Consider the following 20,188-nt stretch of genomic DNA (forward strand, 5'->3'; position numbering starts at 1 on the left):
AATCAATAGACCTCTGTTTCCATAACAATGCACAACTAAAATACCTGAGATACATATAGAGTTGTGCTCATGGTTAGTGACGTTCTCAGTCAACAGTGTCTGACAAATATCAGTGTGCTTTAAATCAACAAACCCAAATTTATTGTTCTTTTTATTTAAAACAAGTAACTATGTTGTTTGAAAAAATGTATAAAACCAAACCAATTACAATAGTGTTTATTTCTTACGGGGAAAATAAAAACCAAAGGCAAATAGTAATCTGTTCTAGTGACCAGAGTTGTGCACAGTAATGGTCTGGAGTTAGATGTCTATTTTAAGTTTCTTGCACTCTTCCTTCCTGGTTTTCTTGAAGTTCACAGCACTTTTCTGTAAGCAACAAAGATAAAATGAAAAGTAAACAGTAAGTAGATTTTATAATGTGCTAGCTGGAAAACAGTTTATACTGAGCGAGGTAACATGAGTATTTTAGCAAAAACAAGAAGGAGTCCTTTTGCGGCACCTTAGAGACTAACATTTATTTGGGCATAAGCTTTCGTGGGCTAGAACCCACTTCATCAGATGCATGGAGTGGAAAATACAATAGCAGATATATATACATAGTACATGAAAAAATGGGAGGTGCCTTACCAAGTAGGGGGTCAGTCTAACGAGACAATTCAATTAACAGTAGAATACCAAGGGAGGAACAATCACTTTTGTAGTGGTAATGAGGGTGGCCCATTTCAAACAGTTGACAAGAAGGTGTGAGTAGCAGTAGGGGGAAATTAGTATGGTAAAATTAAGTTTTGTAATGACCTATCCACTCCCAGTCTTTATTCAGGCCTAATATGATGGTGTCCAGTTTGCAAATTAATTCCAGTTCTGCAGTTTCACGGTGGAGTCTGTTTTTGAAGTTTTTTTGTTGAAGAATTGCCACTTTTAAGTCTGTTATTGAGCGACCAGGGAGGTTGAAGTGCTCTCCTACTGGTTTTTGAATGTTGTAATTCCTGATGTCAGATTTGTGTCCATTTATTCTTTTGCACAGAGACTGTTCAGTTTGGCCAATGTATATGGCAGAGGGGCATTGCTGGCACATGATGGCATATATCACATTGGTAGATGTGCAGGTGAACAAGCCCCTGATGGTGTGGCTGATGTGATTAGGTCCTATGATGGTGTTCCTTGAATAGATATATGGACAGAGTTGGCACTGGGGTTTGTTGCAGGGTTTGGTTCCTGGGTTAGTGTTTTTGTTGTGTGGTGTGTAGTTGCTGGTGAGTATATGCTTCAGGTTGGGGGGCTGTCTATAAGGGCTTGTCTATACTCACCGCGCGGGTCGACGCGGTGAGTTCGACTTCTCGGAGTTCGAACTATTGCGTCTAATCAAGACGCGATAGTTCGAACTCCCCACGCGCTCCGGTCAACTCCGGAACTCCACCACCGCGAACGGCGGTGGCGGAGTCGACCTTGGAGCCGTGGAGTTCGACCCCGCCACGTCTGGACGGGTAAGTCAGTCGAACTAAAGTAGTTCGACTTCAGCTACGCTATTCACGTAGCTGAAGTCGCGTACCTTAGTTTGACTCCCCCCCGTAGTGTAGACCAGGCCTAAGCAAGGACTGGCCTGTCTCCCAAGGTCTGTAAGAGTGAGGGATTGTCCTTCAGGATAGGTTGTAGATCGTTGATGATGCGCTGGAGAGGTTTTAGTTGTGGGCTGTAGGTGACGGTTAGTGGCGTTCTGTTACTTTCTTTGTTGGGCCTGTCTTGCAGTAGGTGATTTCTAGGTGATGTCTAGAGCCACAAAGGGAACGTAGGCTCAGTGTTGCCACACCTAACTTTGCAGTGCCTTGCTGCCTACTGGAATCATGGGGAGAGTTATGTGTCTAATAGGATCCACAAAAGCCAGCATGCTGAGTGTGGAGCCAGCTATGCCAGCCAACAGGAAATGCTGAGGAGAGGGATGTGGCCAAAGTCCCACCCCATAAAGGGACTTAGACACCTAAGTCTTGATTGGAGGGAGGTTCCTATCTCTGCTTGGGATTCACAACTGTGAATCCTCTCCTGGAGAAAAAAAATCAGCAATATGGTGCTCCTCCACGTATACCTTTTAGCCCAGTGGTGATAGTACTGACCCAGGATATAAGAAAGCAAGTTTCAAATCCCCCCTATGCCTGAGGTGGAAAAGAGACTTGGAGCTACCTTTCCTGTTTCTTAGGGAAGTGCCCTAACCCCTGGGCTACAGAATACTCTGCAGTGATGGGCTCTCCTGTTGAAGTTGTTGCAAAGTGTATACACAATTAAATATTCATTGGTGCAGAGAAAGAGTGAGAATGACTCTATAGCCAATGGTGAGGGCACTCACCTGGGATGTAGGAGATTCGAGTCCTTGTGTCCATGACTATTTAATTATTTATACAAAGTGGAACGGCACCAAGTGTCAGGATTTAGGTGGCTGTGTGCAGGCTCACTGGTAGATTTTTAGGTGCCTAAGGGACTTTATCAGCAATTAGGCACCTAAATCCCTTTGTGAGTCTAGCCCCATAATACTACTATTTTAAGATGTTGTATTGTGGGTCACTACTATAAAGGGCTGAAAGTGTTAAGAGGATGAGACAGAAAGGTAAATTGTAAGGTAAGATGACATCTGCCTATTGAAAAATTTGCTGCCATCTCCTTGGATCTTGGAGAGAAAAATGTGATTCCCATTCCTTTCTACAGTATTGGAATCTCTGTATTTTTGCTGGCAGGAGGGATGGGAGAACTCAAGGAGCATCAGAGAGTGCTGTCATGGTATTGTTAAACACATAAGAATCTTGGGAATTTACAATATTCTTCCTCAAGGATTTGTCAGATAGGGATGGCTCAGTAGTGTTCATGTGTACAGTGGAGAAGAACAATGCCTTTTACTGCAAAAACACTGAGTGAAATTCTATGGCCTCTGTTAAGCAGAAGGTCAGACAAGATGATAGTGATTTCTTCTGGCCTTTTAGCATATGCATCTTTTTTCACTGCCGGATAGTAAAGTATAGCCTTAAGCTCTTCAAGACAAAATATTCAAACATTCAAAATGAGCTAGTGCACATCAAGATATAAAGATGTTCTAAACGTACAATGACAATAAGTCAAAATTAACCATGATTTCAATAGCATTCCATAGAGTGAGTAAAAAGAGAATGGTTATATTGAATTTCTAAAGTAATACTATAATTTTGGCTAATGTTCTCACTACAACATGTCATTTTCTGAGCAAACACAAGTCATCAGAGAAACATGAAATTATTTGTGTAAAACAATATTTTCTAACCCAGAAATAAACACAGCCAACTGTCTAATTATATTCAGGTCAGGTATCGTAAACAGATGTTACAAATAGGAATAATATCAAAATGTATCATGATATCCCACAGTTGTAATTATCATCTAAATAAGCAAAGAAAAAATAAATAAAACAAAGTTATAGACAAAGCAATTTCAGAAACTGTAATGCAATGAAGATGACAAGCACACTGTACTTATATAGGTTGAGCCAAAAAGTTTTGTACCAGAGATACTTAGTTGAAATAACACACAAGAAGCACAAATATAGTCTAGAAGGCATGAGACTAATCTAGAACTCAATATAATAAATTATCAGTTATGATACATTTAAAGTATTTGAATGGGTCCAAAAAGAGAAAAAGAACAAACAACCATAGTAATATAGGACCAATGGGTTGACCTGATGGCCTGGATTCTTGCTGGCCACTATCTCCACCCAAATGTACCCGAGAGCGGATCACACTGTCCAGCCCAAGCCACAGAGGAAGGCTTAATACCCGGCACCTCAAGCTAGGGGAGAGGCTTCAGAGTCGGCCTGCTCAGGGTGAGCTTGGGAGTTCACACTTCTTACAATAGCTAATGAACTTCCAGGTGCTTTCGCATCTGAGCCCTCCCCAGGAAAGACCTTGAGAAGCTTCCCGTGGGTTGCCTAGTTCAGCTGGTCAGAGTGTGGCACTAATGGAGCCAAGGAGCCCCCGGGTGGCTGTGGACCTGGGGAGGATGGCTTTTGATTTTCAGCCTGACTGCTGTAGACAGCTCTACTGCTTGAGCTAATTCCCCACAGCTAGCCTGACTCCCAGGCACCAGGCAAAAAAGGCAAGGGCTCCATGGCCTTAAGCAGAACACAGCCTGAGATGGGGGCCTAGCCAGAGTCGGGGAAGGAGCCTGAGTCCCAGCCACGAGCCTCAGCACAAACACCAACACTCCTTCCCTGGAGTGTGTCATGGGGGTGAGACTTAGCCCCTGGAACAAGCACCCGAACTTAAGAGGACAACGCAGGGATAGATCACTTGGTGATTGCTTGCTCTGGCCATTGCCTCTGAAGCACCTGGCATCGGCTACTGTCAGAAGCAATGATACTGGGCTAGATCGACCATTGGTCTCACTCAGGAGGGCCGTTCTTATCTTCACCACTTTCCTCTAACCCAAGCAAAGCCAGGAGCGGGCCCAGCTCAGGAACTCTAGCCAGGCTCACACAGGCTCCCTGGCCCAGCATACAGCAAAACAACCCTGCCTCCGCCAGGATAGACACCCACAGACTCACTGTTCAGACCAACGCAGCCCTTCCCCGCTTTGGCTTTCTCCAAGCTGTCTGTGTGCTCTGGCCCACGGCTGCCATGCTGGCTGAGATCAGGAGGCTGGGTGGTTTACATGGTCTCAACTGAGCTGGTATCACGCCTACCCCCCTCCCCGCCCATCTCTGCATTCCCTTCATGGACCCCTGGGATGTGAATAATTCTGTATTTGAGTGGCACTCCCTCCCAGCCAATCAGCTTTGTGTTCACTGGGAGGGAGGGGGAAAGGGATCGCGCTCTAGTGACAGCTCAGCAAGAAAAGGGCAGGTCCCCCTCTGCAGCAGAGCAGGCTGGAGAATATGTGTATCGATCTCACTACTTCTCCTATGCTTTCCAGTTGAGCTAACTTCCCCAACCTATCTCCAGCCTCCCAGCCACCGCAAGGGGGAGAAGGACTGTGGACGAACAGCTTTCTGCCCTGCAAGAGCTGGCTTCTTGGGAGACCAATCGGGGAGAGGGCTGGAGGCCACTGGAGGAGCTCAGCCTGCTGACTGTCAATGGCTTCGAAAACGAGGGCAAGAGAAGGTACCATCACTCCCTTGCCGCTGGAGAACGTGGGCATTAGTCCTGCTACCTCTCGCATGCAAAGCAAGCACTCTATCACTTGAGCTAATTCCCCTATCTTGCCTGCAAGCCTCTTGATCCACCCATGTCATAGTGGAGGCCACACTGTCCCTGGTCCAGCCGGTGGCTCCTTCCAAAAAGGTCAGGCAAGCACACACTTGCCATGGACTGGCTAGCTCAGCTGGTTCAAATGTGGTGCTAATAATAACAAGGTCATGGGTTCAAGCCCCAGGCTGGCCACTCTGTGTGCTGGATGGAGCAGATGGCCTCTGCTCTTTTGGCTGACTGCTAGGGCTCAGAGAGGTGAAAAGGAGATAGGCTGAGCGACTTGCAGGGAGTAGGCAAGAGCCCTGGTGGGGGAAGGGTCCGGCCAACTCCGGCGCTGGGCAGGAGGAGGCTCTGGCCACCTCCTTTCCTCCCCTCTCTGGGCTCCTTGCTCGACCTGCTGGTTGAAAGGGACTTGGGCCTGGGGAGGGGACGAGAAGGTTGAGCCTGGCCAGTTGCCTTCCCAGCTCATAGGAGATGAGGGTTGAGATGGCGGCCCAGGAAGCAAAATTGCAGGGCTGCTGGCTTGCCTCCATTATCCCCAGTGGGTTGACCTGATGGCCCAAATTCTTGCTGCCCACCATCTCCACCCAAATGTACCCGAGGATGGATCATGCTCTCTAGCCCAAGCCACAGAGGAAGGCTTAATACTTGGCACCCCAAGCTAGGGGAGAGGCTTCAGTTGGCCTGCGCAGGGTGAGCTTGGGAGTTCCTTGGACCCCATTCTCCCACTGCCCACAGGCAGCCCCCCAAGCCCACACTGGAGACCAGGGCCCAGACAGGAAGGAGCAGGAGGAGCACTCTGCCCAGAGCCACCACCACTCTAAGTCAGCTTGAGGTGCTTTCTCTTCTACCCCTTTTCTCCCAAATTCTGCTGGCCTCACAGTAGCCATCCCTGGGACACAGGGAAGGCGCAGGCACAGGACTCTACCTAGCAAAAGCCAAATGTGCCTACCGAGAGTTTATCACAGGCTATTGAGGCACTGGAGAAACCCCATTCAGACGCTTTGACATAGCTAAACTTTACTTCCAAGGGCCCTACATGTGCAGAAAGCCAACTTTCTTGTGAAACATACTCCTCTTTCGGCTAACCTTCCAAACTTTCTAATGGGAAAACACACACACTGAAACAACCAAACAGTCCTTTGCTCCCCAGCTAAAAAGAAAAGAAAGGAAAAGGTTTCCAAATGGCCACCTTGCCAGAATTGTACAGCTCCACAAATGAAACCACTCTCTTCAGGGTGACCAGAGATTTTTAAAGGGACTATCCTGTATTTAAGCCCTTCTGCGGGTGTCCCCAGTGTCTCTGCAGGCTGGATCCCTGCTCACCAGCTGTCTGCCCTCCAGCGGTGAGTGTGGGGGTCCAGTGGCTACTATGGGGATGGGTATGCAAGGGTAGTGGCGGGGTGAAGAGGCAGCGTGCAGAGCCGGCTGCTCTCCCTGCCAGTCCATCAGTGCAGCTCCTGCTCTCAGCCAGCAGGACCCCCTCCCCCCATTCCATTTCCGGCCGGCACTGGCTGCGCGCTGCGAGCTGCATTAGTCGGTGAGTGCTGGCAGGCGCCATTCAGCAGCCAGTGACGTGTCGCCTCTGCTGGCCACCCATCAGCCCTTTATGTGCTCCCCATCTCACTGTCCTCTCTCTGCTTTGCCCCTTCACCCCTCCCAGCCCCGCTGCTCCTCCACATTCCCCACACCCCGGGCGCATCCCGCTCCCAGTGCTCTGCAGAGAACCAGCCCCTGATCAAAGCGCTCAGCTCACCAACAGCCTGGCCAGCAGGCTCCTTTCTTCCCCCACTGCCTCTGGCTGGGCCGGCACCATGGGAAAGTCCAAGACCCTCTGTCTCGGGACACTGTTCAGGAGGAGCCAAGCCCCGCATGTGCCAAAGCCCTGCACAGCACTGGCACGGGGAAGCCTCTCTGCTCCTCAGCTAAGCTCTGGAGTGGTGATGGGGGGAAGTGATTTCCAGCCTGTTCACACCCTGAACCTGCAGGCTCCACAGCAGCTCCCTGGGCAGGGGCTTAGCACCCTCTTCACCTGACCTGACCCCACCCTACTCTATCCCCCGGGAGCACGGGGCTGCTCCATCCCCTAGTGACCTTCCTCTGCTGAACCACCTTTCAGGCTGGGTTCACTGAAGCTCTTGCAGTCAGGTTCCTTGGGCCCTGGTGCACAATGAATCCTTAGGGCTTAACCCCTTCCTTCCTGTGCTGTAGCCAAGGGACAGGTGGCAGCTGGATTATGTTAGTGGCCAGCAGCATCCTGGAGGTGTTAGCTGCCTTTCGACACTGTGCCAGCAGGAAGGGACAAGTTGCTTCCAGCCAAGGGTGAGGCTGGAGAGAGAGGAGCTCTGCAAAGACATAGGCAGGTCATCCCTTCCCCCTCCTCCTTCTTTAGATTTAAATAATAATAGGAAATGCCCTATCTGTTAATTAGAATTACAAAATGACCACCCAGACAAAAACCAATCACATACAAATAGTGAATGATCTCAGGCAGCTAATAAATCCAACAAGCAAAACTGCCCTTTTAGTCCCCACAGGAACATACCTTCAACCTGCCCCAGAAGCTTGTCAAATAAATGACTTTTGAAGCTTGCCTGGAAGGTCATCGAGTAGGTTGTATAGTTTGTGTAGGAGTAATTAAGGGTTATATAGCAAGAGGGTCAGAAAATGTTATTTTTTCCCTGTGAAAAATTTCAGGGAAAATGAAATATTGTGTTTTCATTGACATTTTCCACTCATATTTTTGACTTTTTGTTGAAAAATTGAAAGACAAGTTTTAAGGTTTTTGGCAGAAAAGTTTTTGACAAAAGTCTCAATTTTCTGTTGCGAGCAGACACACTTAGCAAACAGATTTATTTAGTTTAAAAAAAAGTCTATTGAAAAACATCTGTGCGGGAAAGCTATATATTCTTAGTAAGCTCCAGCCACTAAGCTGCAACTTAAGGCGTTCTTATAGAAAAGTCCTATAGAATTGAACAGAGATTATTCTTTCTATAGGAATTGTAAACCAACCTCTAAATTTTTATAACAGGAATATAATTGTTATATGGATATTAAAAATTCTACAGATTGGATATCATGCTCCATCAAATTCTATGGGCTTGTAGAGTAATATCTATGGGATACTTCTAAATGTCTTCAGACCCCTCCTGGTTTCATACTGATCTGTATTGTCTGTGCTGGTGTTCGATTGTAAAGTTTTGGAGCAGGAATCATGTCCACCTCTGTGCAAATCACAGAAACAAAGCTTAATAAACAGGGCTTGATTTGTAAAGAGGCTTACATTTATTCTCTTTACATGCATGCATAAAGTTGTATGTGGAAGCATCTTCACACACCTACTTCTGAAGCATTAATAGCTGTGTGCATAGTTGCTAGAATTCAAGTGCACAAAGAGCCATCAGGCTATACATGCACATTGAAAAGCATTGGTGTCAGAAAACTGCATGAAAGAGCAGTGGGGGGAGTTAGGGATGTGGAGATGGGGAGAATAAGTAACTTCTCAACACTTATCCTGTCCAATGTCTCAAAAAGCTATAAATGGAAACATTCCTGTTCACCAACTGTCATGGTGGATTCTCCATCACTGGCAATTCTGAAATTAAGACTGGAAGTTTTTTCTAAAAGATCTGTGTAATGCCAACAAACCTCAGTTGCTGGCAGGTGGAATTGAACCTGGGGTCTCAAGAGCTTAGTGTAGGATCCTCTACTGCATGCATAGGCACTGACTTCCCTGCTTTCCTGTGGGTACTTAACCCCCACTGCCCTGCCCCCATTCAACCCCTATTCCAACTCCTTCCCCAAATCCCTGCATCCTCCCCTGAGCGTGCTACATTCCTGCTTCTCCCCTTCCCTCCCGGAGCATGCTAAGGCTGCCAAACAGCTGTTTCACGGTGACTGGGTGGGAAGTGCTGGGAGGTAGGTGTAGGAGCGGGTACGGGCACGCTCAGGGGAGGAAGAGGTGTGGCAGAGGGTGAGGGGAGTGTGGAGCACCCACGGAGTCAGCGCCTATGACTGCATGAGCTAAGGGCCAACTAGCTGTTAGCTAATGCTGTAGAGCAGACTCATAATATCTCTCTTTCTCTGTCAGTGGTCTCGGTGCCACTAGATGGGACAGAACAGCACACCTAGGATGTCTGTGGTTTACATTTGCTCTTGGAATTATTTTGGAGAAGGTATATGGCCTGTGTTATAGAGAAGATCAACCTAGGTGATCAAAGTAGTTCTTCCGGCCTTGAAATCTATGAATACAGTAGCATAAAAACAAACCAACCCAGCTAATCAAAGGTGTCTGACAGCTAAAAGAATTAATATGGACAATTGAACTTTGCCCAACCCAAGGAGATCATTAACTACAAGGCCACCATAGACTTCATACCACATCCAATCCTGAAACACAAATGACAGGGATACAGGAAATCCGAGGAGTTTAGAAAATGTTATATCTGGCTCACTTCTTCCATGCCAGCCAATTTCTGTGTCATCTAATGACAGTTTAGGGAGGTATCACAACAGTGTCAAAAGCTGGTATGTTGATCAGGGTCTTCTGAATCACTTATTTAAATTCTAAGGTTGCCCAAACATTCTGCGTCATCAAAATGGCAGAGGCCTCGGAGGGTTCCAAATTCTAAAGACAGACACAAACCCAGCATGCACATTGGCTATGGCTGGGGTAGTGGTGAAAAGCCTCCAAATACTTCTTCTGAAGAGAAGGAGTGAGGTACTTCTCTCCCAGAAGTCTCCTACTGTGGGAGATAAGGACATGAAGCCTTCGTCAAAGGTACTATGCAGATACAGTAGTGATGAGAACTGAAAAGTGTATTCACTAGAATGTCTTGGCTAGTGCAAGAGCGTTTCCGCAACATAGAGAGGGGTAACATGTTCTGGTGGCCTGAGCAGAGGACTAAGACCCAGGAACTTCTTACCTCTCCTGGCTTCCAAAAAAGGTGTTGGAGAGGAAGCAGGGTCATGTCAAGTTGTCTCAGGCAGTGCATGAAGCAAACTGTGAAGGTTTTTAGCAGTAGGCAAGGCATCTTCCCCTTGTGCATCTGGGAGCTATGAGAGGCATTCCTCTCTGAGGTTAATGTCTGTCAGTGTGCCACCTAGGGACAATATGACTCCCCACCATATTCATTGTGGAGTTGTGTCTGAATGGCACAATCTGGAGCTCTGTTTGTGTAATTTTACTATATACTCTTTGAGGCACACAAACTGAGTTGGATGATTTATATTCTTTTTCAAAGTGCTTTCATTCAGGTGAAATGTTGTCTGTAAATGAAGAAATAACAATATATAATGATATTGTCTATTTTGTTTATTTTCGGTGGTAATTTATACAAGAGTTTGGTTTTGTAAAATAAAATGGAGATTAATCTTGAAACCCTTCAAGTGTCTCTTAAAGGATTGGAATAGTCAGGGTCATGTCTTCACTTTCACTTTTACTGTTTATCTTCTTAGACTGTTACAAAGTCAACAACCTTGTCAGTTTGTGTTAAATGTAATGCTGTGCTAAACGCTATCCTTTCACTGGAGGCAGGCGGTTTGATGCATCTTTCAATGTTGTCTGTGCGACAAAGGGCATAGAGGACTTTAAAAATGCTTTGATGCTGTTTCTTGACAGATATGTTTATTAAAATGACTTTGTCTTCCTTTCAAACATATAATCATAAATACAATTTGTCATCTCCAGTGTTTTAAGCTCCAGCAGTGGTGGTTCTATTTTGTTTCAAAAGCCACATTTGCAATTATTTCAGTATTGAGGTTTGTACTACAGTAAGCTGTGATAAGATAATGGTAGTACAATCAGATCTGGTTAGTCTGAATCAGTTTGAAAACCATTAAATATTAAAAAGAAAACCCTCTAGATTAACAAAGCAGTAACACAAAGTACTTGTTATTGGACAAACTGCCAGTGAAATGTTTTGGGTACTCAGACATAATCAAACACAGATAATCTGGTCTGACTGAACTTTATTCTAGTTAAGTCCTTATGTTCTGCAACATTAATTTCAAAGTCTACTTTAGTTATTTCACATATCTTAAATCTGCATAATTTGGGGCCTTTTGAGTTCTGTAAATCCTTAAAATAATAGTTGATGCTTCTTTTAAAGCAAAACTTGTGCAAGGTGTGAGCATGAACTGCAAGGGAAACTTTTGCTAATTTTGTTTTGCTCACACGTGTGCTGATCTGATACTTACAGCTATCTGTAGGTAAGTAATTGACCATTGTTTTCATTCAAGTATATTCTCAGGATAGATCCTCATTCTTGCATATGTGCTCTTGGCACCAAAATTAGGATTTTCTAGAACAGCTGTTCCTAAACTGTGGTCCATGGGCTACAACCTTACTTAGAGATTAGCAGATTTCTGAGCTGTTAGCTTTGCCCCTTTAATTCAATTCCATCCAAGACATTTATGGCAGGAAGGAGGAGCTACCACAAAGGATCATTGCTTTTTTTTTTAAAGGGCCCCTTTTTTCACCATTCCCACCTCAAATCAAACTGCTACCACCTCTGATATTAAGCCCAGGAATGACTCGCCCAGAATAAACGGCAAGTCACCAATCAGTGATGCTGGTGCCAGACATTATTCCTAGCTCAAGAAATTACTTTGGAGAACATAGGGACAATAGTCTGGGAACAGCAGGATGACTCAAGAAAGTCTGGGATTAGGGGAGACATGAGATGGGAATTTGAGGAGTGTGGGATCAGGCAGGTGGATTAAAAGGGCAATGAACTGTGGATGTGGCCAAAATGGATTGGGAGTGAATTTTTCACAGGGGAATTTGTTTTGTGGAAGGGTGGAATGGATTGGCGCATAAAATGATTTTGAGTCAGTGGCATTGATATTTGGGAGGATTGGAATTGATTTAGTGTGTGCACAGAGGCGAATACTTATAGCGCATGCTGTGTGAATGAGAAAATATTAACATAGGTAAATGGAGCAAAAAGGTGGACACACTGTTGAAAGCTCTGGAACAACAGGATATTACAGTGTTGCCAATTTTGTGATTTTATCTTGAGTCTAATTGTATTTGGTCATTTTCTAAAGCTCCAGTTCCTGGAGTCATGTGAGAACTTCATGTTTTTTTTTAAAGTTTTTAGACTTCATGGTTGTGGAAAAACCTTGAACCCTAAAGGCTCAAAAAAAGGCAAATAAAATGAACCCAACATTTATTTAATTAAAAAAATTTTTTTTAGTAAATCTCATACTTTTGGAGGCCTGATTAATGATTTTTGAATGACATTTGAAGGGTTTTTTGCTTAGTTTTCTCTCTCCCTTTGTCAAGTTGTCTGAATCACATTCTCTCTTTCCATTTCATTTCACATGTGTAAATCTTTCCAATTTGTTCTTCAAACCTTTCCCCAGATCTTCTTTATCATTTGACCTCTTTTTGACTTTTTTACCCTTCTTTATCTATTGCTCCCCATTGGTACCCCAGTCAGCCAAGCTCCCCAGCCATTTCTTGCAAAAGAAAAACAATATGCCCCATAACATGGCAAGGAAAAAACTCCTAAAAAAATAGCATTCTTTATGCATCTTAGGCCCATTGTCAGTTGTATTTTCTTATAATTTCCCTCCCTCACCAGCTTCTCCGGTACAAGCATAAGCATTGCTGTTCATGCACCTAATATTTAGACTGAGATCAAGTGCTGCAGCACACAAGATTTACTTACATTTTAAAATGTTAAGTGAATTTGTTGCTCATGAAAAGTGCCAGATTGATAGCCTGGAGATTAAAGTTTATTTGCCCTTAGACTAGATACAGATACTAGATATAGGCTGTGACAGTGCAATCTTCCTTAGGGTAGGAGCGTTGCCATTTACTTCAGTGGGAACAGGCATGGGCCCCAAGAGAAGAATTTAGCATTTTCAACCTTGAGAATTCTAAAGGCAAAAACAAAGGAACATAGAGTTCCATAGCGTTGTTTGCTAAGTGCTCAGTATCAGAAGCATTTGACCTTCCCTAGGGAACACAGATAAGGACGAAAATGTTTAATTAAAATTATCCTAAATGACTGGATTTTGTTTCAATCCCCCATATTTATTGATTATTTGAAAAAGGAACCAATTCATTAGCAAGTTCATACAGTTATCTCAAGGATATTATTAGTGTTCTCAAAGAGAAGAAAGGCATATGATCACATTCAATATAGAGAAATAATGAATAGGTATAAAAAAACTACTGTATGTATTTCAAAGGCTGGAACATGAAGCCCTTACATAAGCAAACTTCTACTGATGTCAGTTTGAGTTTTGCCTGTGAGAAGACTGCGGGATCCAACTCTTACTTGAAATAATCACTGAACTCCTTGGTATCTTTTAACCGACTACCATCTGGACATTATTGGCAAGATTGAATGGTTTCCCTATAAGGAGTATGTAGGAATAAGGCATCGCATTCTGCAATGCAATAAAGGGGAGAATAGCCTCTGCACACTGGTACTCGCTCCCTGTCAGGAAGGTGGGGATGACTGGAGAGTGGGTGGGGCTTTAGCTCTGCCCCTGAACACACCAGCAAGCAGAGCTGAGCTAGATAAAATAAGATAAAGATAAAATAAACTGCTACTGGGATTGGTTAGTAGCAAATACTTCACCCCTGGAACAAGTGAGGAAACAGGGCAATTGTGACTCTCAAGGTCAGGATTCCCTCCTGGGGAAACACAGCTGTGCACTGCCCCTTATTGTCAACTGACAATCTAATCCTATCAACAGAGGCATTAGGTTGGTTGATGAAGGTTCAGACTCTGTGGCTATTGAGTATATGCATACAGGTCAGAACTCATTGTCTACCCTTTGAAAAATCTTTTATATCCATCTAGGCAGGGAGAATAACAAGATGTTTTTCTGACTAGTTTTTAAAAATTCTGAAATATTAAAAATGCAGTGAAAAAAGTCAGAGGTTTAAAATATTAATTGCTCAATTTTCATAGCGCAGAACTCTGTTTCTGAGGAAACAGGAGCAGAAAGGCAGCAGGTAGCCAGCAGCAGAGAGTCGGGACTCTCACTTGTCTCTGTCAGCTGCCTGCTGAGCAGTGAAAATGCAGGGTCGCAACAACAACAACAACAAAAACCCACCACACAAAACCCAGCAAAAGCTTCAAGTAGGCAAATTATTCCTAAATGCAATGAAATTTTAGAACCAACCAGAAAAATTAGAAGGATGAAAAATGAATTGGTTTGTTTGTGCACCCAAAAGGGCTTTTCCTAAAAAATCCATTGATCTCTTTAATTTAAAAATAATTTGAAAAGCATTTTTAAAAGCAATAGTACTCTTCAGATAGTGAAGCTGATGCCTGCATTTCTCTTGTGGTTACTAACCAGGGCAAGGACAGACATACAGAACAGGGAGGGTCATCTAGGGCAACAAAATGTTCCAAAAAGACAGATCCAACCATTGAAGTCAGTGACCCAAACCTGGACCCATTGAAGTCAACAGAAGCTTTGACATTGACTTCAGTAGCATCAGGTTTTAGCCAAGTGTGTGGCTGCTTTATGTCAATCAAGTTGGGTAATGCAGGTGTAGTGTTCCAGTTAATCTAATGAGGGGCAAACTCCAAAAGGTTTGGAGTTTGTGGGTTAATTTGTCCCCCAGATAGGTCTCATCCTGATCTCTAATAGTTAGAAATTGGCCCGAACCAATGCAGATTATCAGAACGTTTTCAGTCTTTCCCCTACACCTCAGTCAATCATCATTCAAAAAATTTGGGCTTCCAGTGCAGTTCAAATAAACCTCCAAATAATATCTCCCATTCAGAGGTCCCCACACTGTGCTCCATGGTACATTAATCTATACAGAGCACTTGTGGATGGTGCTCCTTCTCCCCCTTGTTTTAGCTTTTAATTGCATTAGAAGAGGATAAAGATACATTAAAGGGTAGGATTTTCAGAAACGCTCAGCGTTGGCCCAACTCTGCACACTTCTGAAAATTTCATCCTAAATACTCTCCTATTTTCCTTTTCTAAGTAAGCAATCATAGTTGCCATAGGGCTGTCATATGATTACAAATTACAGGGGAGGTGATGGACAAGATAATCTCTCTGTTAAACTGTGGCCCATCCTATGAAAAAGTTTGGGAACCCTTGGCTTGATCAAGATATTTGAGCCTTGAGTTGTTCCCTCATTCCCACAACTGTGTGACTCATCTTCCTAGATTCAGAGACTCCAAGGCCAGAAGGGGCCATTTTGGTCATCTAGTCTGACCTCCTGTAGGCCATAGAACTTCTATTCCAAGAGGTTATCTTTTAGAAAAAAATCCATTCTTGATTTAAAAACTGTCAGTGATGGAGAATGTTTTCTCGATTTCCACAAAAACTGGAACTTCCCTTTTCAAACCCCACAAAACCACTGTCTCCCCATGCCCAGTGGCAGGTTTTCCTGGGGTGCTGTTCTCTCTAATGGGGGGAGCACTGCACTTTCTAGCAAGAATCAGTAAATAGGCTTGTTCCTCCCTAATTCACCATTTCAGGGCCCATTACTTGGCCTTCTCCCCTTTGGGGTCTTCTGGGGTGGGTGGGTGGCATAGTATCCAGTGTTTCACTGGATTCTTGGATAGAATCAGAACTGCTCACTTTTCTCAAACTCGTGGGCCCTATGCATGCCAATACCCAGCAAAGATTTTTCTTCAGCACTCATGGTAGACTCCTGTCTTCTGCAAGAAGGAAAACTGGAAGTCTCTCCCCACTGTCAATGTGACATTCCAAAAAGTCATGTTGTGCAGCATAATGCCAACTGGGAAGTTCCTAGGAGACCGTAGATTTGATACAGCATTCACAGTGTTGCCTGATTTCTGTTTAATAATCCTGCTTAAGGTGGCTAATAATGTCACTGGTAAATATTTAGATAGGTTGATACAGCTCGACAGGACAGTGCAAACAAGCCATGGTGTATAGTGTAACAGTCAGGTATTGAATACAAAGTATAATTCCTTATTTGTAAGGCAACAACATAACTTGTATCTTCCTCAAATCTTTCTTAAGGCTATTTCACACAGGTGTGTCAGGCAACTGTCACTTTAAGAAGCAGTTTAACCTATCACATATAACACTCAGCATGAAGCATTATATTGTGCCAGTAACTGGAAGCAGAGATTCCCTTTGATAAAGCTCACTATATTATTTAGACTTTTCTATAGCTGAAGGACACCTCAAAGTTGTTACATTTTAATCAGCAGATATAATCTTCAGATTTCTAAAAAGGTTTGTGAATGAGTCAATATGTCAATATGTCAAAGTTTCAATATGAATTTAAATATAAAGTAACTATATTGTGCAAGGATTGCCCATAGTTAGCTGACCTCTTCTGGTAAGGATCAATTACACACTTTCTTGTGTGCTTGTGAATGATCACATTATTGTAAAATCAGATGTAACAGTAAACAATTAATTTTGACTAAATGGACAGGAATAACATTCTAATGTATTGTTTTAATTTACTGAAAGAATGTTAAAGGTATATGAATGCAGAGGTAACTGAAATTTCCGTATGTTAAATTACAGCATTTGGGATCCTCAAATTAGAGATTATGGATGAAATTTAAAAAAAAACTGAAGTGATTTAGGAGCCTAAATTCCATTGTCAAAAGTGATATAAGCATTTAGGAACCTAAATCCCATTGATTTTCAAAAAGAATTTGGGTTCTAAGTGACTAAATAACTTTTGAAAATGGGACATAGGCACCTAAGTCATTTAGGTACTTTTGAAAATTTACCCAAGAACAAGAATGGGCAAAAATCATAATAAAAAGTAAATGGATATAATTTGTTCACATTGCCTCACTTTTATAGCTACTACAGTAGAAATGTCAAGTCTATATATTCTATAAATAATGCAATGCATCTAATATAATCTTTACATGATGCAAATTAATGAATTATTATTTTGACCTCTTCAGCAATCTATAGCTTTACAGTATTTATTAAGAGTTAATTTCCTATCTTGACTGCATAATAAAGAAGAGGGGAAAATAACCATACCATTAACCTACTGAAAGTTTCATAACAGGGAAGATGGGGTTCGATGTTGGAAATAGCTATTTCCTGTGGTTGGTGAGCACTTTTCTGAATCAATAAGAGCTGTAGAGCTGGTCAAGATGTGACTTTTTTCCCCCAGGAAAAAATTCAAGAAAAACTATGTTTCTCTTTTAAATTTCTCAGGTTTTCCTCAATAAATGCAAAATCCACAAATGTTTAGAAACTAAGAATATTTTTGTGAAAACAGAAAATAAATGCGTTGACAAAAATTGTTCACCAGCTCTAGCTACAAGCACTGACCAATAATTGACCCATGGCTGATAACTAATTTTTATGAGAAACTGTAATGAGATCAAGCTTCACCCACCCTTTTTGTTGTGTAATCACTGGATCACAATGATATTCCCCTCTTCTGATGCTCTGTCCTCTGAACATGCTCAAATGTTTTGGCTACAGTCCAAATAACAGGGGAATCTGCAGAAAACATTTGGTTTATAACACTAATAACTAGAAAACAAGTTTGCAAAGAAAGTAACAGATGCTAATGTTAACAGATAACAGACAAATGTGGAGAACATATTAGCAACACATGATCAGCTAGCATGAGTGTGAAAAAAGCCATCAACCAAAAAATAATTTAAATACCCTTTATTTAAACTCTGAGTCAAATTCCACCTTGATGTCTACTCATGCAGACAAACGAAAGGCATGCAAGTTATTGGAAAAGGAGTGCTTGGATATGTGCTCCAAATCTTATTTGTGGAGAAAGCAATGGCTGCTCTTATCACCTGATCCCCTCCAGTGGAGGCGTAACAGGGGAAGAAAAAAGAGTATGGGTTCAGAGGTAGCAAGCATGTTATATCCACAAGTCATGTTCTGATTTTGTCTTTCTAGCAACCACTTTCCAGCCCATCATTCATTTTATTACGCCTGGAGTCTCTTGGGAACACTTGTCTATATATTTATTGAAAATACAAGACAGCTCCTTTGAAGTGTGCATAGTATGCTGATTCATTTTAGTTTGTTGCTGTAGGACCTCTTAACTTATCTACTCCTTTGCTCAATTAATTTAAAATTCCTTTAAATGGATTCAGATTATGTGTCTAATAGTCATGATGCCAAACACTTGGGACCATATTCCGATCTCAGTTATACTCATGTGGACATGGCCTTTGTTTCTACATTACCTTTGTTATACTTCATTTGGTTTTTACCATTTTCTTCTATATAAACATTCCCATCAGAGTGGAACATCAACATTCATGGTTCATCAGATCTTAAAACTTCGTTCTAGAATTTTTCACTCTTTTGTAATGGACTTGAATCCATTGCTTGTGTTTCAGATATGGTTTCTTAAAAACTATTCTTATTAAGTCTTCATTCTTTATTGTTCATTGTTATAAAGAGGAAGACTTTATTTTTTAAGGTGATTTATATTTTTTCTCATTGTTTCTGCAGTGACATCAGCAATGATGGGTCCATTTAACTTGTTTTTAATATTCCAGGATCTGCACCTGTTTCAATATTGCTCTTTTCATATGATCGATTACCTTGGTAACACACAGTATGTGGTTTTCATGGTCTACTTCGGTACTCAAAGCTGCTGGCTTATTTTTCTTAGACATGTGGTATTGAAAAAAAATTTATTACTCTGTTTCTCAGGTCAGAACTCAGTTTTTCTTGCCTGTGGGGATATCCACTCTACACTTGTTTTTCTCATTCTTCTATTTCAATACAGAATATGCCCCACAGTACATGATAATTAATACATCTGTTTCCCTTGCTGAACAGCTGATGCTTAAACTGTGCTTCACTTTTTTTCTTTTAACTTTTCAGCATAGTCACAGCAATTAGAAAGCAAATAGAAGTTTTCATTTTCAACCCACTATCTGAAAACTTTTGTGGGCAACAGTGTTTGCTCTATGCAGGAACATAAATTTTGTGGCCAAAATTGCAAAGTCTGTGGCTATTCAGTACATAGCACAAGTAATTTCATAAACAGTGGTGAAAATAAGGTGGAAAAATTCATTGCACTGCTTCACCTCAAATAATTCTTTCACAACAAAGATGACACCAACCACAACTGCCATGTCCCTGCCAACAGTCATAAGAAAAAAGAAACATCTGACTGGATACCCCAGCGCAGACAAAACCACACACTTATTCATTACATTGATTGCTTCAGGAAAAAGATTGACTGTGACATTCCTAACAAACATCACATCCACTACAATCCCGTAGCCATCAAGAGGACAGTGATACAGTCCCTGAAATCCAACCACCAGATAGTGATCAAACCAGCACACAGAGGGGGCACCATAGTAATCCTCAACTGTGAGGGCTATGTCAATGAGGCCAACCAACAACTCTCCAGTGTCATCTACTGTAAAGAACTGAAAGAAGACTACACACCCAGAAATTTAAGGATATCATCAAATCCTCCCCTAAACATTCCAAGGCAAACTGTACAATCTCATCCCCTGGTGACCTACTACATGTTTCCCAAGATACACAAACAGGGGAATCCAGGCAGACCCATCCTATCTGGCCATGACACACTTACTGAAGGAATATTCAGGCTCATAGAAACCATCCTCAAACAACTCACCACATAAATGGCCAGATTCCTCCAGGACACAAAAGAATCCTCCAGAAACTCCTTGACATTAACGACCTTCCTCAGAACACCATCCTTGCCACCATGGATGCCTCCTCCTTATATACCTACATCCCTCACAATTGGAATTTCTGCCTGCCTCAAATAGCTACAGGGCAATGAACAACACTCAGATATCCACCCCAGACACATTGCCAAATTCATCCATTTCATCTTCACCCACAACAACTTTACATTCAACAACAAACATTTTGTCCAAACCATGGGAACAGCCATGGGTACTAGGATGGCTCCCCAGTATGCCAACCTCTTCATGGGCTTCTTTGAAGAGGACTTTCTGGACAAATGCACCACAAAACCAGTGATATACCTGAGATACATGAATGATAATTTCATC

The 20,188-nt window shown here is 42.6% G+C and overlaps 1 long non-coding RNA gene across 1 annotated transcript in view; it reads right to left on the minus strand.

Annotated features, from left to right (window-relative positions):
• Positions 1 to 235: 235 nt before the first annotated feature.
• LOC123371768 overlaps positions 236 to 20,188 on the minus strand; it is a 122,176-nt gene continuing 102,223 nt past the window's right edge. The window contains exon 5 of the long non-coding RNA XR_006579949.1: positions 236 to 366. This is a non-coding gene — a long non-coding RNA (uncharacterized LOC123371768). The remainder of the gene's footprint in view (positions 367 to 20,188) is intronic.

Source organism: Mauremys mutica, chromosome 5 (genome assembly GCF_020497125.1).
Source record: "Mauremys mutica isolate MM-2020 ecotype Southern chromosome 5, ASM2049712v1, whole genome shotgun sequence".
NCBI classification, from domain to species: Eukaryota; Metazoa; Chordata; order Testudines; family Geoemydidae; genus Mauremys; species Mauremys mutica.